This window comes from Erythrolamprus reginae, chromosome 1 (assembly GCF_031021105.1).
Source record: "Erythrolamprus reginae isolate rEryReg1 chromosome 1, rEryReg1.hap1, whole genome shotgun sequence".
In the NCBI taxonomy this organism is placed as follows: domain Eukaryota; kingdom Metazoa; phylum Chordata; class Lepidosauria; order Squamata; family Dipsadidae; genus Erythrolamprus; species Erythrolamprus reginae.
In genome coordinates, this window is record NC_091950.1 from 150,325,255 (window position 1) to 150,340,361 (window position 15,107).

The 15,107-nt window shown below is 42.1% G+C and overlaps 1 protein-coding gene across 1 annotated transcript in view; it reads left to right on the plus strand.

Moving 5' to 3' along the window:
- TNS1 (tensin 1) overlaps positions 1–15,107 on the plus strand; it is a 543,368-nt gene that overhangs the window by 183,106 nt on the left and 345,155 nt on the right. The gene's annotated exons all lie outside the window — the stretch shown is intronic.

The following is a 15,107-nucleotide window of genomic DNA, read 5'->3' on the forward strand; positions in this document are numbered from 1 at the left end:
CTATTATCTCCTTGATATATTTCACTTTGAGTATATCCACTATAACCTTCATTGTGTATTATTATGTATTGGAATAAATAAATAAATAAATAAATAAATAAATAAATAAATAAATAAATAAATAAATAAATAAATAAATAAATAAATAAATAAATAAAAATAAAAAGTTCTAAATGCATTCACAGTCATATCTTTTCATTCTTTCTTTTTTCTTTCTTTCTTTCTCTCTCTCCTTCTTTCCTTCCTTCCTTCCTTCTCTCCCTCCCTCCCCTCCCCCCTCTCCATCGACCTGCCCATCTATCCATCCATCCCCTATATTGTCCTCCTATTGGGAATCAAATGACAAAGGGTGCCTTTAACTGAAACATTACCACCATGCATGTTTCTTTGTTTTGTTTATTCATGTCAAGCATCACAATTAAAATAAGGCATACTATATGACATAAAATTTAAAATATAAAATGCACAGTTAAAATAGGTAGCAATTAAACAGATCTTGCCCAGAAACTAGCAATTGCATTCTGTTACACTGCCATGAGGTCCTCAAGTGTACACTGACCGAGTCACAGACAGTAGTTATACTCTCACCACAATCACAAAGAACAGGAGCCATGGGATAACCCCATCTGTTCAGAGTGTCTCTGGATCTTGTATTCATGGGCAGTTTCAATGATTTCCATACTTCCCAGCTTTCGTTGGTCCTGGTTGCCAGCTCCTCCACTGATTCCATCCAGTGTTGGTTCTTTGTAGCTTTCCATAGTTCCACTCCTCTTTCAAACTCTTCAAAGTTTTCCATCGACCGTGCATGTTATGATTAATCTATTAATAATATCAACATCTGCATCCCCTATTAAACTTGTTCACTCTGCATGGTCAATAAATCTCAGACATTTCACTACAAATGTAGCTTATTTTGATTAACTTGTTAATGATAGGATGTATATAACATAGTCCCTCTTCTCTTACTTTCAGTCATTGCCAATATCATGAGGTGCGCAGTTATAGATTATGCCATGACGTTAATATAGCAACGATGCATGTGAAGTACTTTAAAAATTGAAATAGAGTTTGCAGTATGTACATTGCAGACCCTTATGATTCTTGACAAACTTAGCTTTTCTTTTAACATGTGAGATCATTCTACTCTACCCTACCCTACCCTACCCTACCCTACTCTCATTCCATTCCATACTTTCAATTACTTTTGATGGAGACAAAGACTGCAATTAGTTTATAATATAGATAGTTAAACCAAAAGGAGACTCAATTTATTTAATGCTTATTCATAGATCTAAGATCAAGCAAAAGCACATTCAAAATAATCAATCAATCAATCAATCAATCAATCAATCAATCAATCCATACAAGAATGAATTATTTGTTCAGCAATGCAGACCCTTCCCATGGCATTTTCTAATGCTATTAGAAGAAACATCCCACCCCCATCCCGAAAGAAAACAAAATATTACAAAAATGTGCTTATCTATGTTATTTATTACCGAGACATACATGGGTGGAGATTCTGGGATGCTGTTTCATCTGAGGAAAATGAGGAACCCAACCCTTCAAGTCATGAACATCACTCAACACTAAATCATTTAAGGACAAGCAGTTATTGTTTTGATTGCCGAGCCAATGGAAACAGAAATGCAGTCTTAACTTTTGTCAATGCACTGAGTTGGCAATTGTGGCCAATTTTAGCTGCCAAATGGATGGCCTCTGAGACTGTTGCTGAAGCATTGCTATTTTTTGGAATATCTGGAAAAAAGAATTTGAATGGTGTTTCCTAAGGCAAAGGTTATCAAGCGAGAAATTTAGCTGTAAATGAAGTATATATGTAACCCCTGGGTGTCTGTATTCAGGGAGACATAGTTCCTCGGTTTAGGAGTATGTCGTGTCCTTTTATGGCAGCTCATTTTAGGGCAACCTTTAGGACAGCTCGCTCAACTTTGGTCCCCACCTGTCACTCAGCTCCCAGTAGCTGTATCATGCGCAGCGGCCATACCTCTGGCCACAGCTCTGACAGGCTGGCCAAACCAGGTGATATAGGGACTTGTCTATCCAGAGCATGTGAAGACAGATTCCAGCAGACTGAGCAGATGTAATCTGCTAGATGAGGACAACGGTCATGGAGGTGGTGTTTGCAAGCGATGTGGTATGCTAAGAGCACGGCAAGGCAGGAAAGACGCCCTGGTCAACCACTGGGCCCAGATCATCTCCAACTGTCTCGCCGCTTATCCTGCTAGTCATTCATTCATTCATTCATTCATTCATTCATTCATTCATTCATTCATTTTCTATACCGCCCCTCTCCGAAGACTCAGGGCGGCTTGCAACATATGATAAAAAACAATAAAATACAATGACAAATCCAATTAATTAACTAGATAACTAAGCTAAAATCCCTAATATTTTAAAAAAATCAGTCATACACATTCAGACCTCAGCCATACATGGGCATATCTGGGGAGGCCCATGACTGCTCGCGTGGCTGCATCTTGTACGATTTGAAGTTTCCGAACACCCTTCAAAGATAGCCCCATGTAGAGAGCATTACAGTAGTCGAACCTCGAGGGGATAAGGGCATGAGCGATTGTGAGTAGAGACTCCCTTTGGTCAGTGTGACGAAAGCAGTTTCCATGCTATAGCCAGGTCTGAATCCTGATTGTTGAGGGCCCAGATAATCGGCTTTGTCCAAGGACTGTTGGAGCTGGAGCGACACCATCTTCTCAAGAACCTTCCCCATAAAGGGAAGGTTGTGAGACTGGATAATAGTTATTGAATACAGCTGGGTTCAGGAAAGGCTTGAGGAGGGGTGCGTAAGTGCCTCCTTGAAGGGAGTCAGAAATGACCCCTCCCTCAAGGAAGTGTTGACAATCTCCTTGACCCAGCCCTGTGTCACCTCCCTGCTAGCCGAGACCAGCCAGGAGGGACCCAGGTCCAACAAACAGGTGGTGGAGCTCACAGCTCCCATTGTCTTGTCCACTTAATTGGAGCAAGATAGAATCTGGGAAGAGAGAGTGAGGCTCGCTATGCGCACCTCTCCCTCACTTTAATTCAATTCAAACGTAAGTCTTGGCATCCCCTCCAAGATGTCAAGGTTCTTATCAGAAACGATGCGCGAAGATCATCCCATTGATTTCAGTGGGATGATTTAAATGGTGGAGGGATCTGTATGATAATTATTAGCCCCCCCTCAATTTACTCCTCATACTGTTTTTTGCCAGACCAAGCCCAAGATTCAAATATCATTATAAGTCATGGCATGGTCACTATGACGTATTGAAACCAGAAATGAGTAAATATAAAATATGCTATGATTTATCGAAGACAATGTTTGAGTGTGCATAATATCTTATCCCAGACCCAACCCAACCCAAATTATGGCTTAGAGTTGGCCTTTCTGGATAAAATGGTCTCAGTCTAGGTGATCGTGAACCTATGGCATGCGTGTCAGAGGTGGCATGCGGAGTCATATCTGACACTACACGAAGCATTGCCCTATAGAAGCTCCAGTGCACATGTGCATGCTGGCCAGCTGATTTTTGGCCTTCTTTTCAGCTGTTTTTCGATATCCCCAGGGTTCAGGAAAGCTTCCTGAAGTCCGGGGATGGTGAAAAATGGTCCAACCAGAAGTTTATTTCCAAACTTGGCCTGTTTGGCGATTTTTCACTCTCCCCAAGTTTTCAGGAGGCTTTCTTGAAGCTTGGGGAAAGCGAAAAACAGTCCAATGGAAGTCCGGAGGCTTCAGTGAGACCTGTGTGCTTGCGCAGGTGGGGGATGGGAGCACGGGAGGATTGTGCACATCGGGGGGACAGCACACATGCATAGGGGGAAGGGCATTGCATTATGGATGTGGACACACACACACACACACACACACCCTTTTGGCACTTGAGCAAAAAAAATTTCGCCATCACTGGTCTAGATCCTTGCAAAGTTTAGGCTGGAGATATATTGTAGAGAATTGTAGCAGTTGGGCAACAGTGCAAAATACCCAAATAAAGGCATACAGTTTTCAGAAATTTTAATAAGAGGGGCATATATAATAGCAATTTGAAAATATTTTTCAAACCCCTTTATATCTTTAATATCACAATACAGTGGTACCTCTACTTACGAACTTAATTCATTCGTGACCAGGTTCTTAAGTAGAAAAGTTTGTTAAGAAGAAGCAATTTTTCCCATAGAAATCAATGTAAAAACAAACAATGTGCATGATTGGGGAAACCACAGGGAGGGTGGAGGCCCTGTTTCCTCCCGGAAGATTCCTAGAGAGGCCCCACGGAGGCCTCTCCCCACCTTTTCCGGTTACAGTTTTGGAGGCTCGGGTTTGTAAGTGGAAAATGGTAATTGAGAAGAGGCAAAAAAAAATCTGGAACACTTGGTTCTTATCTAGAAAAGTTCGTACGTAGAGGCGTTCTTAGGTAGAGGTACCACTATACCACTTTAGCAGCATTAAATGTGTCATGCATAACTTTAACATTCAACAGAGTTGGTATATGAAATTTTAATAAATGGCTCCCAGAGTCCTTTAGGATTTGGGCAGCATATACCGTAAGATAGATAGATAGATAGATAGATAGATAGATAGATAGATAGATAGATAGATAGATAGATAGATAGATAGATAGATAGATAGATAGATAGATAGATAGATAGATAGATAGACAGACAGACAGACAGACAAACAAATCAACACACACAACACCTCCCCACACAAATAAATAAATGAATAAATAAATAATAAATAAATGTGATGAGGTGATTTTGATAGAAAATTCTGGATCTGTAAGAATTCAATTCTAACTGGCAAATGTAAGCTATACTAATAGCACCAAAATAGAGTTTACTACGCTGTATCCTCTCCTTTTCTGTAGAAAGTCTAAAGTGCTTTTGTTTAGCTTTGCACTGTTCTGAGTTTTTGCGGGTCTCCAAAGTGTTGAGAAGGAGGAGGAGGGTTTCTTCCTCCAAAACCTTCAGATTTCAATTTTCTTAAAGAGGCAGGGAGAACAGCCTGGTTTCTCATTTGTAATCTAACCTCTCCAAGGATACATTGGCTGCTGCCTGTTTTCCTCAAGGGAGTTTTCAAACCAAGAAGGCCTTGTCTCATGCTTTCCTCCCCCTTTCGAGACAATGACAGAAAACTGACAGGAATATGGTACTTGCAAAGATGGCCTTGCACCTTAGCATGAGAATGGAGTCATCTCAATCGGAGAAGGAACTCTGTACTTCTGCAGGACTCTGTTCAAGTCTTCTTTGAGTTGAGTTCAACTCTTGATGACTTAATGGATAAATCTATGTATTTTTCTTCGTAAGAGTATGAAAGTACTTTGCCATTGCCTTTGCTGGATTTTCTTTTTACTTCCCATCCTCATTTACAACATTTTATAGGTGGCCTGCTGTACTATCCATGTCTTTACTGTTTACTTTTATGAGCTATAGCTTCAAAACATCTCAGTCAAAGAATTTTAATCTTCATTCTAAAATAAATCATTGTATACCTATCAATTTTTCCTCCTCTTCTTTCTCCTCCTCCTCCTCCCCTGTTGTCATTTGTCAGACATTTTGCCACGTCAGCCACTAACTCAGTTAAATCTCCTCACTCACTTGGCAGCACTCAGACCTGTTTATTGGTTTTTGAATAATTACTATTGGGAACACAAAGCCCCCATCCACTTTCTTTATTAAGTGCCTAGTGTCTCATGAGTCTTCATGCATGGAGAATACTGGATGACTTCATGATATTTCTAGCTTATTCTGTGATAGCCAGACAAGCAAGAGTAAGCAGGACTTGGGCCCTGCAACCAATTTAATGCTTGAATGGTACGTTCTGTGCTACTCAGACTAGGTGTAAAATTCTGTTAGTGTATTATGCGTAGAAAATGGTTCAGTATTCCCACAAGATTGAATAAATGAGGCTGATTTAGCTCTGTGAAGGACTTGATCTTTGGATTTTAATTTTAACCCCTGAGGATTTAGTCCACTAGATAATTAACTTCTTTTTGGTGGTCTTATAACAGTGATGGCAAAGCTTTTTTACCTCAGGTGCTGAAAGAACGTGTGCGTGAGCTATGGTATATGTGTGAGTCCCCACACCCATAATTCAATACCTCGGGAGGGAGAAAATAGCTTTCCCCAACCCAAAGGCTTCCCTGGAGCTGGAGGAGGGTAAAAACACCTTCCCCCATTCCCCCAGAGGCACTCTGAAAGCCAAGAACGCCCTCCCAGAGTCTCTGTGAGAGACAAAAATCAGCTGGTCAGCACATACATGCACGTTGGAGCTGAGCTAGGGCAACGGCTCGTGTGCCAGCAGATATAGCTCCGTGTGTGCCACCTGTGTCCTATAACATCTCTTCTGATTCCATTAAATATTTTTTATTCATTTATTTATTTATTTTTCATTTTTATTTATTTATTTATTTATTTATTTATTTATTTATTCATTCCAATACACAATAAGGGTTTTAGTGGGTATATATCTATATACACATAATAAAATACATGATGAAAGTTATAGAGGAGATACTCATGGTAAAATATATCTAAGAAATAATAGAAAAGAAGATATAGTAATAGAACATATCAATGAAAGAATAGAAGAAGAGATAAAGGAATAGAAAAAGGTACAGTCATACCTCGTCTTACGAACCTAATTGGTTCCAGGGGGAGGTTCGTAAGACGAAAGGTTCATAAGACGAAACATTGTTTCCCATAGGAAACAATGTAAAGTCAATTAATCCGTGCAACCAAAAAACCCCCCCCCGCAAAAAAACGGCGTTCGGCGACTGCTGGGAAGCCACGCGGCTATTTTAAAAGGTGACAGCCGGGCTGGGGGGCTTCCCAGCAACCTCCCGAATCCGGATGTTCGGCAAAAGTTCGGGGTTCGGGAGGTTGCTGGGAAGCCCCCCAGGCCGGCTGTCACCTTTTAAAAAAGCCGTGCGGCTTCCCAGCAGCTTCCCGAAGCCGAATGCCAAACCCGAACTTCCACGTTCGGCGTTCGGCGACTGCTGGGAAGCCGCGGGGCTGTTTTAAAAGGTGACAGCCGGGCTGGGAGGCTTCCTAGCAACCTCCTGAACCCCGAATCTGGAAGTTCGGCAAAAGTTCGGGGTTCGGGAGGTTGCTGGGAAGCCCCCCAGACCGGCTGTCACCTTTTAAAACAGCCGCGCGGCTTCCCAGCAGCTTCCCGAAGCCGAATGCCAAACCCCGAACTTCCGCGTTCGGTGTTCGGCGACTGCTGGGAAGCCGCGGGGCTGTTTTAAAAGGCGACAGCCGAGCTGGGGGGCTTCCCAGCAACCTCCCAAACCCTGAATCCGGAAGTTCGGCAAAAGTTCGGGGTTCGGGAGGTTGCTGAGAAGCCCCCCAGGCCGGCTGTCACCTTTTAAAACAGCCGCACAGCTTCCCAGCAGCTTCCCGAAGCCGAACGGCAAACCCAAACTTCTGCGTTCGGCGTTCGGCGACGGCTGGGAAGCCGCGCGGCTGTTTTAAAAGGTGACAGCCGGCCTGGGGGGCTTCCCAGCAACCTCCCGAACCCGGAAGTTCGGCAAAAGTTCGGGGTTCGGGAGGTTGCTGGGAAGCCCCCCAGGCCGGCTGTCACCTTTTAAAACAGCCGCGTGGCTTCCCAGCAGCTTCCCGAAGCCGAACGCCAAACCCGAACTTCCGCGTTCGGCGACTGCTGGGAAGCCGCGCGGCTGTTTTAAAAGGTTACAGCCGGCCTGGGGGGCTTCCCAGCAACCTCCCGAATCCCAAACCTGGAAGTTCGGCAAAAGTTCAGGGTTCGGGAGGTTGCTGGGAAGCCCCCCAGGCCGGCTGTCACCTTTTAAAACAGCCGCGCGGCTTCCCAGCAGCTTCCCGAAGCCGAACGCCAAACCCGAACATCCGCGTTCGGCATTCGGAGACTGCTGGGAAGCAGCGCGGCTGTTTTAAAAGGTGACAGCCGGGCTGGGGGGCTTCCCAGCAACCTCCCAAACCGAATCCAGGGTTCAGAAAAAATTTGCCTCTTCTTACGAACTTTTTTCGAGTTACGAACCGGCGTTCGGGAGGCTGCTGGGAAGCCCCGCCGCCCGGCTGTCACCTTTTAAAACAGCCGCGCGGCTTCCCAGCAGTCTCCGAACGCCGGTTCGTAACTCGAAAAAAGTTCGTAAGAAGAGGCAAAATTTTTCTGAACCCCGGGTTCGTATCACGAGTTGTTCGTAAGACGAGGGGTTCGTAGCTTGAGGTACCACTGTATAGGAGATATAGGAGAGCAATAGGACAGAGGATGGAAGGCACTCTAGTGCACTTGTACTCGCCCCTTACTGACCTCTTAGGAATCTGGATAGGTCAACTGTAGATAATCTAAGGGTAAAGTTTTGGGGGTTTGGGGGATGACACTATGGAGTCCAGTAATGAGTTCCACGCTTCGACAACTTGGTTACTGAAGTCATATTTTTTACAGTCAAGTTTGGAGCGGTTAACATTCAGTTTAAATCTGTTGTGTGCTCTTGTGTTGTTGTGGTTGAAGCTAAAGTAGTTGCAGACAGGCAGGACGTTGCAGCATATGATCTTGTGGGCAATACTTAGATCTTGTTTAAGGCGTCTTAGTTCTAAACTTTCTAGGCCCAGGATTGAAAGTCTAGTCTCATAGGGTATTCTATTTCAAGTGGTGGAGTGAAGGGCTCTTCTGGTGAAGTATTTTTTGACATTTTCAAGGGTGTTAATGTCTGAGATGTGATATGGGTTCCAAACAGATGAGCTGTATTCGAAGGTGGGTCTGGCAAAACTTTTGTAAGCTCTGGTAAGTAGTGAGAGATTGCCAGAGCAGAAGCTACGTAGGATTAGGTTTACAACTCTTGAAGCCTTCTTGGCTATGTTGCTGCAGTGGGCTTTGGCACTTAAATCTTTTGTTATTAGTATGCAGAGATCTTTAACCAAGTGGGGGTTATCTGTGATAATTTGATTATTCAGTTCGTATTTGGAGTTCAGATTCAGATTATAGAAACAGAGCCACTATCATGCCACAATATCAAACTGCTCTGCAAGCTTCAGGGAGGAAATCTTCACAGGATTGCTGCAAATAATAATTACCCCTCCCCCGATAATTTTATCAAAGATGTGTTATTACTTTCTTTGCACAAATGCTCGGGTTTGCTGTTGAGAAATAGAGTAAAATGAATAATGAATAGAATAAAGTGACCATAAACCACCAGACAAAAGGCAGTCTTGGATTTCACTATATATGATGCATAAATTATTAAACCACTTGGAAGCAATCCCTAAAGAATTGCCAAATTGATTGATTGATTGATTGATTAATGCATACATACATACATACATACATACATACATACATACATACATACATACATTATTATTTATTAGATTTGCATGCTGCCCTTCTCCGAAGACTCGGGGCGGCTCACAGGATACAAAAACAACACAACAAATCTAATTAATTAAAAATTACTACTAAAATCCCATATACTGTATAATAAAATCAATACATACATACTGTACATACATACATAGCGGTACATATATGTCCCATTGAAATTGGATTAGATGAAGAGAGTTGGAAGAGATCTTGTAGGTCATCTAGTCCAACCCCCTGCCCAAGCAGGAGACCCTACACCATTTCTGACAAATAGCAGTCCAATTTCTTCTTGAAAGTCTCCAGTGATGAAGCTACCACAACTTCCAAAGGCAAGCTGTTCCATTATTGATCTCGCTGTCAGAAAATTTCTCTTTATTTCTATGTTGCATTTCTCCTTTTCACAGTTTCCATCCATTGTTGCCTGTCTGGCCTTTGGGCGCTTTAGAAAATAGATTATCCCCCTCCTTTCTGAGATCCTCCTTCCTGTGACAGCCCCTTAAATACTGAAACACTGCTATCACCCCTGGTCCTTCTCTTCACTAGACCATACTCAGTTTTTACACCTGTTCTTCATCCTGGTTGCTCTTCTCTGCACTCAACATCCTTTTTATAGTGTGGTGACCAAAACTGGATGCAGTATTCTAGGTGTGGTCTTACTAAGGCTTTATGGAGTGGTTGTAGTACTTCCTTGATTGTATTCCTCTATTAATGCAATTTAGGATTGTGCTGGCTTTTTTGGCTGCTGCCACACATGGTTAGCTGATATTTAATTGGTTGTCCACTAAGATTCCAAGATCCCTCTCACAGTTACTGCTATTAAGCCTAATTTCACTCAGTCTGTATGTGTACTTTTGGTTATTCTTGCCTAAGTGTAAGACTTTAATTTCTCTACATTGAATTTGATTTTGTTAGATAGGGCCCAGTGTTCAAGTCTGTCAAGATCCATCTGAATCTTAAACCTATCTTCTGGGTGTTAGCTACTCCTGTCAGTTTAGTAGCATCTGCAAATTTGGTATGTTCCTCTTTTATTCCATCATCTAAGTTATTTATGAAGATATTAAAGAAGACTGGGCCTAAGACAGAACCTTGTGGGTACCCTCAGTGTAGACATCGACCCATTAAGGACTACTCAATGACTATGGCTTGTCAGCCAGTTACGAATCCATCTGGTGGTGATGTTATCTATCCCACTTTTTTCTAGCTTACTAAGAAGTAGATTGTGGTTTACTTTGTTGAATGCCTTGCTGAAGTCTAAGTATATTATTTTCACAGTATTTCGCTTGTCTACTAATTTAGTCACTATGTATGGAATAAACTCTGTTGTTATTTAATTCATGAGATAAGTAGAAAGTTTTCAATGAGACCAAATATAATGACATTTGGCATCAAGTAGGAAATATCTGAAATTTAGTGTTTGCTCAAAAAGGACATCAAAGAAAAAAATCAAATCTCGCCGCAATTATTGGTTTCTTAAAATCACAATCATGGATATTTAGCTGTATATTACAGATCTCTGTGTATATTTTTTATTTTTAAACTAGAAGGATGTTTGTCACATAAAACTCAAATGAAAATATTTTTAATTTTTTCCATGAAGTTGATTTACAGTGGCATCTACAGGATTGAAGAGAACTATCTATCAATTTTTGTCTCTCAGACTCACCCTAGACTATGTTATCAAAATTTGATGGCAAAGCAACAGGTTTTTTCAGTACTGTACATTTTTTAAAGGAAGCAATAAAATAGATTTTTGAAGATGCTGGTAGAGTTAATAGCATTTAGGCTTATATACCGCTCAGAGATGGGTTCTTCCCAGTTAGCACTGGTTCTATAGAACCAGTAGAAATTGGTGGTGACATCATGGAGCTGGTTCTATTGGTGCCAATCTATGGATACTGCCATTTTTTTTGGTAATTTTTTTGGGGGGGAATATTTTTGCTGGTTTTTTGGTTCTGTGCATGCATAGAAGCCAGGTTTTCAGCACTGCATATATGAGCCATCTTATTTTTGGCTTTGGGGGGGTGGGTTTGGAAGTTTTTGGGTTTGCGCCTGTACAACCCCACACTTTATGGCCACACGGTGCATAATGCATGTGCAGCCACGCGACCTGGGGGAAGTGAAACAGTGACGGGGTAAGCTAGAACCCACCCCGATACCACTTCACAGTTCTATCCCCTATTTTATAAACTCTTTTTCCCCTACAAAAGGGGTAATGAATAAAATCCTGGCAGCACCTCCACGAGGGATGTCGGTGTGTCATCCCCAATCTCCTATTTCGTAGATGTTGGATAGAGATAGATAAAATAGAAGTCCAGTGCAACATGGCCACAAATGTGTTTACTTAGTGCTGTGAATTAAAAGAATAATTTGAACCGCTGACATTGCTTCTAGGGCAGGGGTAGGCAAAGTTGACTCTTCTATGACTTGTGGACTTCAACTCCCAGAATTCCTGAGCCAATCATAGTAGCTCAGGAATTCTGGGAGTTGAAGTCCAAGTGTCATTGAAGAGCCAACTTTGCCTACCCCTGTTCTAAGCAACATTGAATACAGGTAGTCCTTAACTTAACAACCATTCACTTAGAGACTGTTCAAAATAACGACGAGTCTATGGAGAGGGGCGGCATACAAATCTAATAAATAATAATAATAATAATAATAATAATAATAATTATTATTATTATTATTCTGAAAAAAGTGATTTATGATTCGTCCTCTCACTTACTTACAACTATTGCAGAATCCCCTTACATACAGCTCCTTTGACATGATCAACCCTTTAGTGTTTAATAACTGGCATCTGTTTACGACGTTGCAGTGTCCTGGGGTCATGTGATCAGCACTTGCAATCTTCCCAGCCAGCTTCCGACAGGCAGAGTTAACGCAGAATCTGGATTTGCTTAGTAACCACATTCAACAACTGCAGCAATGAAAAAAGTCACAAAATTGGGTCCAACTCACTCAACAACGCCCCTGGCTTAGTGACAGAAATGTTGATTCCAATTATGGTGGTAAATCCAGGGTTTTATTAGTTGTGCTAAGTTTCTACAAAATGTAATTTCAGCCGTCAGATTTTGAGCAAAGTTTGCTTAAAGCAGGGTTCCCCAACTTTTCTGACTTTGTGGATATGGGTGGTGGTGGAGAGGGGATGATTCAGTATAAATGATGGGCAAGCGCGTGCGTGCGAGCTCACTGTCATCTTGCGCAAGTGGATATGCAGGCGTGCAGTCGCCTGGCACTTCTGTGGCCCGGTTCTGAACCGCTCAAGACCCAGTAGTGGATCATGGTCTGGGGGTTGGAGAAGCCCTGGGTTAAAGGGAACAATTCCTCTGTTTGTGAGATGTAATGTGTGGTTGTGAATGAATTGGCTGACTGATTTTATTATATATGGGATTTTAGTAGTAATTTTTAATCAATTAGATTTGTTGTGTCGGTTTTGTATCCTGTGAGCTGCCCCGAGTCTTTGGAGAAGGGCGGCATACAAATCTAATTATTATTATTATTATTAATAATAATAATAAGAAATAGAAATAAGAAATAGAAATAAGAAATATTGGTTATTAATAATCTTGCTCCAGTTTCATGGCTTAAATGAATGGGAAAAGTTTGTTGCCAGGCTGAACCCATAAGGAAGTTTGATGAGACAACATCTTACTGTTGTATTTCACTCTTTGCTGATCTTCCCTGGGGACAGTCTAGTTCAGGGGTGGTAGCGGGAATTGACAGTGTTGATATTGCATGTGGATGCCAGGGAAGCTTGCAATACAAAACTTGTTTTCTCTTTAGCAGGGATTGGTCAAAATGTACTTAGTTCTTTAACGTTTAACTTGTTTATTTGAACTTTTGGCTCAGCGCCTTCCAACTGGGGTAGCATCCAGCATTGCACTGGTAGAAAGGAATGTGTGGAATCCCTCTGGCTTCCAAGGGTTCCTGAAAAGCCTTTCCTAAGGTTTCTGAACCCACCTTTAAGGTGTGGATGAAGCGAGCCAGCCTGTGAGAGAAGGAGCCCTCTGAAAACCAGGTAAAATTTCTACCCATAGACGATCATGTATCTGCCTGATTTTGGGGGGAGGGCATTCTTGCTGTGGACTTTGCGTGCAATTCGCCCGCTTCAAGGCCTTCTGTTGACTTTGCCTGAAGGCAGATTTTTATCAAATGCATATTTGATGTGCATAAAACCAAACAATGAAGTGTGTGTGTGTGTGTGTGTGTCTGCCTGTGTTTGTGCGTGCTCATGCGTTGTCATACTATGCATTGTTGTTAGAGAGATTCCTCCTTGTCACTCAGCTAATATGCCTAATATTTTTTGCTGTTTTGCCTGGAAAGATTAGCACAAATATTTGTTTATTTAAGTGGGACTTTTTGAAGTAATGAAATCATGATTTCTCCTCCTCCTCCTCCTCCTCCTGGTAAATTAGGATATCCAATTGAGCTGAAGTTGAAGCCATACTGTTAATTGAGCCCTTGGAGTTTTCTACTGTTCTTGATTGAGGATTGTAATTCTGTCACTAAGTCAGTCAATCAATTCCCATTCAGGAGGAATGTGCCCAGAGCTTTCTGTAAGCATTGGGGAGGGCTGGAGAAGGTGAGGGGGAAAAAAAAAATCTGCGAATTTCCTGTGTTACAAGAACTCCCAGTTTGGGTTATGGAAGATTTAAGAGATAAATTGGGACTCCAGAACTTGAGTATTTTTCTTTTGCAGCTTATTCGACCCAGACCTATTTCCTTGTCCAAAGTTCATTACTTATATAGGAACAGCCATTATCTATAAGGGTTTTTGTGAGATTAAATCACCGCTCCTTTTTTTTTCTTTAAAGGAAATAACTTTTGTAATAAAATATAATTTCCCCATTTTTTTTTGTTGGTATGCCCAGCGTACACAATAGATTCAGTGAAACAAAGCTAGATGAGAGTAAGTCATCTCTTTCTGTTTTCTAACCTAGAGTTTGAGAAGGCAAAGAACAACTCCCCTCTCCCCTCCTTTTTTTTCCTCCTTCTTTCTTTCTCTCTCTCTCTCTTTTTCTGGTCCGGTTCCAAATCTATACAATCGAAAAGTGACGCTGCCTCCCAAGGAGGGGAGCATTGCCTGTACATTTTCAACATTCTTTCTGGAGTTAATGACTTAGAAACCTGACTCTCCAAAAGAGGGTGGGCTCAGCCTACTGGTGTCTGTGTATATGTGTGTGTATATGTATATGTGTGTGTGTGTAAAGTTTAGTCACAAAAGAAGGGGGGGAATGTAAAGAGGAGAAAAATGCAGAGCCTCAGGGCAGCCTCTGACAGCGCAGTGGGCTGGCAGGCAGCTCTCAAACAATGTGCTTAGTATTATCTGCAAGCTTGGAGTTGTCGGAGCGGGCTGGCTGCTGTGGCTGTACCTGTGCAGCCTGGGCTATCGTTGGCTAGGTGCCAGCGTGCTGAGAGGGTAACTTCCCCCCTTCTTTCTTCCTTGCCTCCCTCCTCCCCTGCTGCATACACACGGTATGTAGCTCTTCTCATCCGCCACCTCCTTGCGAGAGTGCTCCCCCCAAAAAAACCCTCCCTGAAGCAGCTCCTTTGCTAACATAGTTTTAAAGACTTGCTATTGTTGGTGATTGTGTTGTGCTTCTTGATGTTGGTGGTTTAAAAATAAATTGGAAGTGTGGGTGTGTTGCTGATCGGTTGCTATCTCCCTAGGCTTCTGATTATTTTTTTTCCTGGGTGAGGCCCCTTTTCTTCCCAGTTCTTGCATGGTTTGGTTTGGTAAGGCAAAGATTTTTTT